This window comes from Scomber scombrus, chromosome 3 (assembly GCF_963691925.1).
Source record: "Scomber scombrus chromosome 3, fScoSco1.1, whole genome shotgun sequence".
In the NCBI taxonomy this organism is placed as follows: domain Eukaryota; kingdom Metazoa; phylum Chordata; class Actinopteri; order Scombriformes; family Scombridae; genus Scomber; species Scomber scombrus.
Window position 1 is genome coordinate 12,719,965 of NC_084972.1, and position 8,495 is coordinate 12,728,459.

Below are 8,495 nucleotides of genomic sequence, written 5' to 3' on the forward strand. Positions count from 1 at the left end.
AACCAGCACTACCTGGTCTGCACTCGTCCTTGACAAAGGGAGACATTGTGAGGAATGTAATTTTGGGGTGGCTATTGCTAATGTTTTGTTTCCTGCATTCATCATTCATCATTTGCTGTTGGATACTAGTGCTGACATTACACATTTCACATCAATGTCATTAATTAAAAATGACTACTATTACGATTATTATTCATGTGTTTTGGTTGATATTCAATATAGTTATACTACACTTTTCTATCAGAGAGAGTAGGTGTAATGTATGAAGGCAAAAAGTAGTTGAGTTAAATGGGAGTTACACAAGATGAATAATATAAATAATGTTCCAGCAGATCTGAAGAAAACTTGTGTTCACCAGTTTTACTACAAAATTTACAGTTTTAAATGGTAAATGTATTCTTAATGTATGCTAAGGAAGTCAGTTGTTGCATGTATTCCTGCAGTAAAAGTGCAACAAAACAACAGGAACTGTTACTGACATTTTCCCCACTCACATATTCCTTATTGAGGCAGGTTATTTGAAGTCAATTGATGTGTTTTTTAAGACTTCAGGCCACTGAAGACCATTCTTAAAAGATGAAAATTAATTAATATCTCAGACTAGTCATATCTGCAGGAAACAGCAGACAGGAGCAAAAAACATTGAGGAAACACATGCTTGTACTCCTGTCAAAGGGCAATTTGAATCTACGAAGCAGAGTGACTACTTTGCAGTAAAGCACTGCACTCACCTTTAGAGAAAAAAAACCTGGAAAAAATGAGATAATTGCATGTTGCAGTGTACTGCTAGACAGACAATAAGTAATGGGACATGAGAGAGCAGCTCACTGGCAAGATTACACTTAATTCATGGTGTAATGTGAATGGATTGTCATTCACTGTTAAGATACTGAAATGTTTGCATCGCAGGTGTGGTAAAAGTCTTTACATAAAGTGTGTGCACACACAACATTTCCTTTACACACACCTGGCAATTAGCTGTTTGCAAAAATAATCTCCATATAAATTATAGACCCAGCTTTCATGCCACCATTATTAGCATGCTGCAGGCACAGACTCATTTAGTGTCATTACAAGAGCCTCTCTGAGAGCCATCTCCGCTGATAGGGTCAAATCCTCTAAATCCTTTTACACCACATTAGCTAACTGCCTCATATCCCGTTGTGACACGCAACTCAGCTAAGCTTAGCATACCCTCCTCAATGTGTCAACCAGTATGGCTTGAAATGACAGTGATAGTCGCATTATTAATGGAGGCAGGATTGTAAACTGTACACTGCCAGTCAAAAGTTTTGAGCACATTTGGAACATTTTAGCTTTTTTGTCAATGCTCAGTAGTTGTAGATAATTATACTGCAAACTGAGAAAACAGTCTTCAGGTACAGACACAAATGAAAACACTGATGTGAGTGACTTTTATTATTCTCTCCAATTAAGGAGTTCTAACAGAAAACACACTGTAAAATTGTTTATAGATCTAATTGACATTTTCGATATGTTTTAAGTGGGTGACCATTCCAACACACCAGCTGAAATTGTGTAACACCCCCAAACAGGTGCAACAATGCTAACTGGATGGAACTGGAAGAACAGTCTGTACCACACAGCCCTCAAACAAAGTTTAATGAGGCAAAATATGTAAAATATTGTATGTTTGTATGTACCTACATATACCTGCCTTTGTAAAGCACTTGTAAAGAAACAAATCTGTTTGCTATATAAATAAAATAAACTTGTATCTTGAAAAACATCTATGTGGATGCATAATGGGACTGTAGGGCTGTTAACGATATACTCCCTGATGTTGTTAGAGTGCCCACACATGCTCCTAAGTCCACTTAATTTCTGTGGATGTTTTGAAACTCAACATCAACAATAATGTGGTAGAAAATCAGGGGAAATCAAAGTGGGATATCTTTATGTACAAACATTTAGGCTACAGTTTATTGGTGGAGTAGAGTAAAGTGATAAATGTATGCCATTATTAATAAAAAAAAAAAAAACACAAATCATGTTACTTGTAGAGTATGTGCTACTTTAAAAAAACGTTTATAAAAACGTTTATAGAACATACAGAACAATGTTTGAGATTAATCAGAATGTCAAAACATAGGGTTCGTTAATAACATTTTTCCTGACAGTGCATGTCTGCCAAATAAGCAACAGCATCTATTTAACTCTCAAGTTTTGGGATCTTTTCGATCCTTTGGCCTCTCAATAAAAATGCTGAAAAATATGGTGGCTTAAGCTCACCAGAATGACTCAAAGTGCTTGGAGGTCTTGCAGGTTAGTCTGGTTTTTATTAAGCAAGGCAAATTGAGCTGTATGAAAATTCCAGCCTGGCAGCTAATATTTATGCATCATGTGCAACTGCTGACTAGAAATGACAAAACTCTGCTACACTATCAACGAATAAAAGAAGTCAAGTGACATTTCTGACCCTTAGACAAGAGAAATAAAAGAGTTCATGTCAAGCTCCTTAATTCATTAGCTTGGTGCTGGACAGATGAGTGTGTGTGTATCTAGGTTTGTGTGTATGTGAGTGTCCAGTGCTTACAGAGAATAGTGTGCTCACAAATGCGTGTGGACAACAATGTTAATGTGTCTGTGTTTGTGTGTGTTTTTACACCCTGCTTGGAGCGTCTGGTGGCAGCATCTCCCTGCCTTGTGCACTGGGGAGCTACAATCTGTTCCTTCAGGGGGGAAAAGGGGCATTTGGCATCATGTCCAATTCATGACCTGACTCATTCTCTCAGCCACCACATCCTCAAAGCTGCAGGCAGTTCACATGACTTACCAGAAGAGGGCGATCACACTCAATACAAGCTGGACTGTGGGTCTGCCAAGTTCCATCACTGTCTGATGTTTTTATACAGTGTGTAGGCAAGTTCTCTCTCTCTCTCATACACACACATTTGGGTGTACTCCTTATGGGGATTTTCTTGTTCAAGTCAGAGTGAAGAAAATCATATGTCAGTCACAGGAACTGACAGAGAGCATTAGAGATGCTTATGAAAAGCTGTGTGTGGGTGTCACTGATACAGATCCTTTTTCATCTTGGAACAAATCAGTTTACACAAAAATGATGAAAAGCAAAAACTCATAGAGCAACATTGTCTCTGAGGCAACTGATACTTTCTGTGTCTATATTGTCAGGGAGTGACAGTATTCAGCCTAAATTTCTGAAAAGTTGATGCTAATTTGTTTTGGGATGAAAATGAATAAAAACGACTGATAAAGATGTAAAATACTTATTTGTAAAATAATATTTGCTTTAAATAAAACTCCTGTCAATATTTGACATGATAAATTACTATATGAAGATTTAATCCTTCCTGATTAGCACTGAATTCATATATTTGTGAATATTTCCAAATCCAAATGGTGTCCTCAGTTAAGATAAAGTGAGAATGCTCATTTCCAGCTTCTTCATTCACAAACCTTTACCATCATGGAAATATTGAAACTGATTGCTATATTCAAGATCAAAAAGCCTCTGGGCTGTCTGTTTTGTAGCCTTTTAGACCAGTTGCCAGTTTCTGGATTGGCAAGTCTGTAGGCAGCCAGATTTAAATGAGAGGCTGTGCAAAGGACATCAACACTGTACAGAGAGGTAGTTTGTCAGAGCAGAGCTCAGTTAGTCAGCCCTGAGCCCATCTGCTCCATAGGCTTACAGCACTGCCCTGGAACACAGGGGGCAGCTCTGTGTGTGTGTTTGTGTGCTGTGCGGAAAGGCAATGTGAGTTACATGTGACAAGGGAGGCAAATGCTTACAGACTGCTGGTGAGGAGGAAGGGACAGAAGGAGGTGAGGGAAAAGCTGTGGGGAGAAAGGTGTGGGTTTTGACGGCAGTGAAAATGAAAGCAATCTAAAGGGAATGAGAAGGTGTGAAAATGAGTAAATGTGTTGTCAACTGTTCACCGGGGAAAGGTGAAGAAATATCAAGAAGCAGGGGGAGATGAGAGACAGAAAGCAGCATGTGGGAAGGAAGATAGCAAGGATGAGGAAGAAAGAGAAAGGTTGGTGTCAGAAGAGTTATAAGTTGAATTTTTGCATACGTTAATCGGAAAAGCCCAAGTTTTTAGTTGAGGAGAAGAAACCCGATGATACCGGAGGAGGAGATGTGTGTCAGTTAGCAGAATGTTTGATGCATGCGTTTATCCCAGAAAAAGGTGTGAGGGTGTAAATTAGTGTGAATATGTGCAGCATATGTTTGCGCAAGACAATAATTGCCTATGACTGCTTGAGAAATTTGAATTTTCGTAGCTTTTTGCTAAGTTATGAGGCTTCATGCGTTCAAGTGAGAAGTAACAGAATAATTTGTTAGTCACTGAATGCCTCTGAGTTACCATGTGTTTGTGAGTGAGTGCACAAACTGTCACTTGCATGTATGTGCGTGATTAATAATAAATAGTGTGTATGTCGGCATGTGTGTGTGTGTGTGTGTTAAGCAGCCTGACCTTGTCCTAATTACACTCTATCTGTTCCATCAGTGCTGTGCTCTGGCCTATTTTCACAGCTATAAATTTACCACTCTCCCCTCTGTTGTGATAGATGACCCACTCATTTTAGCCTATCTCTGAAGACTGTGAGCCAGAAAGGAAGCCAGTAAAAGACAGTGGCACCACTTCACTACTTATGATGGCGATGGAACTTTCCATGCCCTAAAAACTGTTTCTGTTTTTGAAGTTAGTGCACTCAAAGTGTATGATGTGGTGTTGTGACCATATTTATTTTTCAGGATGAGGAAATCTTACAATAATAATAAAAAAATACAGTGAATTCAATGGAGCTGAACATGCCATGTAGAGATCTCAAGAGTGTTGTGAATGCTTTACATTTATTAAAATAGATCTTCCTTTTTTTCCTTGAGTCTAACAGCTACAACATGTTAACCACTCATATTTTGCATAGGTAGACTAAAAATTATTTATTATATTTAAAAAAAGTTATTTCTTATCTTTTCTATAATTCAAACAAATGCAGAAATGCTTTCTAAATGTATGCACTCTGGTTTAAGTCCAAAGCCAATTCTGACTGCAAATCAGCACAAAATATGTCTGTGTAAACCAAAAATACTGCAAATTTGAAAGTAAAACAAGGGAAAGTGAAAATATTAAACCATCAAATTGTGTGATGATATAAAATATGGAACTTTTTTTTTTTTTTTTTTTTTTAAATGTTTACTTTGACCTCTCATCTGTGTGGCAGCAGTTATCTTGGCCAAGTTCCAACATAAACCATCCACTCCCACCCATTTGACCTTGCTGATTTCGCTTTGCAGGGATGTTGGGACAGCCTACCTGTAGGTGTGAAGGCAACTGCATGGAAACTCCACTGAGCAAATCAGCAGGCAGAGATTCAAACAACAATTCATGTGTGGACTAGTGTATATAATGCCCATGAACAACTTTATCCGTAACTGTTTAGTCATGGCAGTTTCATAACAACTATTGCAGTACCTGTTCAAAACTTTTCTGTCGGGAATGGGCTGATTATAAGACAGATGTTATAAATATGCCGTCTAATGGAAAATACATTTTCTTTTCTCATTTCAAGTACAATAAGGGCTGCATTTAAAAATAAAATAAAGTGCATAAATAAAGTTGCTCAATCATATTGGGTTCTTAGATTGTTCCTATTTTCTGTGCCTTCAGCTTGGATTTGAGTGAGTCTGTTTGCTCTAAAGATGTGTGCTTTGTGTGTTGTGTTGCTTCATAATCACCACAGTCTTGGAGCATATGAGACAATTTTGAACAGTTTTGATCTGCCCGTGGAAGTATTTCCTTCGTTTTATGCATGTAACTACAGTTATTGAGTATTCAGAGCTGAGCACTTCAAAAACTTGGGAGACCAAAGTATGTATGTATGTCATACAGACATACATAAATACATATGTACAGGCAGGCAGGCAGGCAGGCAGACAGACAGGCAGGCAGGCAGGCAGACAGACAGGCAGGCAGGCAGGCAGACAGACAGACAGACAGACAGACAGACAGACAGACAGACAGACAGACAGACAGACAGACAGACAGACAGAGATTCCTTTCTTTCAAAAGAGATGTGATATAACATTTAAAGATAATTTAAGAATTTTTTGGACTCGAATGAAGTCTAACTAATTGAGTACTTAGATGCCCATATGTGTATTCAAAGATTTATTCTCATTAATTGTTCCTGCTGTCCATTCTGGCAATAACGTTAGCTCTTCTAGCGTTCTCCCTGTGTGAGTGATGGGGACAAAGTGCATAATTCTTGTTCCGTGCAAAATTGCATTTAAGAGTCTTCCAAAGTTAGCTCTTGGGGTTTTGTCAGACCTTGTTAACTTCTAATTGGACAGCAGTGTAGGGGTAGTAACACAAAGATAGAGTTTTGTACCAAATTTTGGAAGATATCCACTTGATTTGGCAAAGTTAGACTACACGAAACTGACTGTGGAATCTGGCCCCCCTTCTTTTACATTGGAGTAGTTCTTGGAGGGGATTTCTTCACAGCCAGTATGACCAGGATTACAGTGACTAATAACTCATTTAGTGCACATATGGACATGAGAGTATTGCCAAGGACAGACATGAAAAATTGTTCCTGAACCTTTTCTGTTGTATTAAATCTACATTAACATGACTAATGCTAACAAATGTTAAATAGATCTGTACACTGAGGCCTGGGAAGTGTGCAGAACTTGGTTTTCTGTTTGTTTTGTTTTTAATTTGCTTTAATCTTTCATTGGATGTGTCATGAGTGTGTATGTAGCCTATGTGTACGTCTTTAGCTGTTATATGTATTTTATGTGTATTTATCGTCTGTAAGAGCAGCTACTACTATTCACTACGCACTTTGAGTCCATGACAAATTTCCCCTAGGGGACAATTCTATTCTAATATCCTACAAAAAGCAGGGAGCAGGTAGTTTCTTAAATTTAGCTTCTTGAATTAACCTCACATTCAAAAGGACTAACCAATCTGAACCTAATTCTAAGACGAAGACATGGTGACCAGACTTGACCAAGTGCTACAGTATTTGAGAGTGCATTTTTATATTTGGGAATAACACAGACATGGGCGTCTCTTGCTGGGTGTTACACACGGCGAAGCACAGAGGGAGGCGAAGGTTGTGGGTTACAGCTGTGGCCTCCATCTCTAGATCCAGGGCAAATCAGAAGGACTAATGCAAGCAGACATGAAAATGTGCACATATGCATGCACGCATGCACAAACACACAGACACTAGCATATTTTTATGAATGCACATATATTACAATGCTTGAATGCGAAGACACCATTTAGACACAGACTTAAAAAAAAGCTCTCTCTCACACACCATCTTCCACAGACAGTGAGGATCAGCTTCAAAGGCAAAAAGATCCAGGCATTATCCATTATACTGAAGGCATTACATGCCTTAAAACTATAAACCACAGCTGTTCTTTGATATCAAACTATCACATCAAACTAGCACAGTCAAGTCTCTCTCTAATGATATTCTATGGAAAACAACAAAGCACTAAGAACTTGCAGTTTTGTTCAGTATTCAACCAGTCTTTTATGTTTTCATGGAGTCCAACTTAAAACTGAGTTTGACCTCCAAACTGCAAAGCATAGTTGAATGTTGTAAGATCTGAAAGCTCTAATGAAAGCTTTCAAATCTTATTCCAGAGCTTCAGCCTGGTGAGGTCCACTGCGGTCTGTGAGAAACGGCATCGCATGTGTATGAGCTACGAGCAGTCACCCGCAGCCTGTTATGAACAGCCACAGCACCACCATAAATCCCACCAGGATAAGCCTTAAACCTCACCCACTTCAAAATGCCCTTGGCCTGACACACTAGAAGCCATAGTTCAGTCTAACAGATCCATACAGCCTGGACCCCCCATCAGAGGAAGCAGCAGTGCAATGAGATTCCCTGCTGTGAAAACAAAGGGTGTAAAGTCACTTCCTGTCTAGATGTGAAGGGTGACCATGTGACAGTAGACGGAGGACAGGGGTCCTCTCTTGACGCCAAGTGGGTCAACCTTGTGTTATGCCTCACAATCCCCACGTGACGTCACAATAATACCCTAATGGCCGTCTGTCAACCTATCAACCCATCGTCAGGGCAGGGATGAGCTGTTACCATGACAACAGTCATAAAGCCAGCAGGACAGGCAGAGTTGGTTCGTATGGTTTTATATGACACAGAGGTCTGACATTTAGGAGACATGAGCTATTGCCTTCAGCTTGTATAGCTGTTGCCAAAAGTCACATGGATGTATTATACCACATGTGACTTCACATATATATATTTGTACAGACTGTATTTATACAACATGGATTAGCAAATCATACATAATACTTTATTTAAACTCCATTAACAGCTATTTTTAATTAGATTTTCTGGCCACACATGTTGGGAGTCCTTTGACTTGCACCAGAAAATGTGCCTAGACAAGTGGAACATATTCTACTTGTCCAACATGAAGGTGCAGAGAGACAAAGTAATCTAGTGGCTGGTGAAGA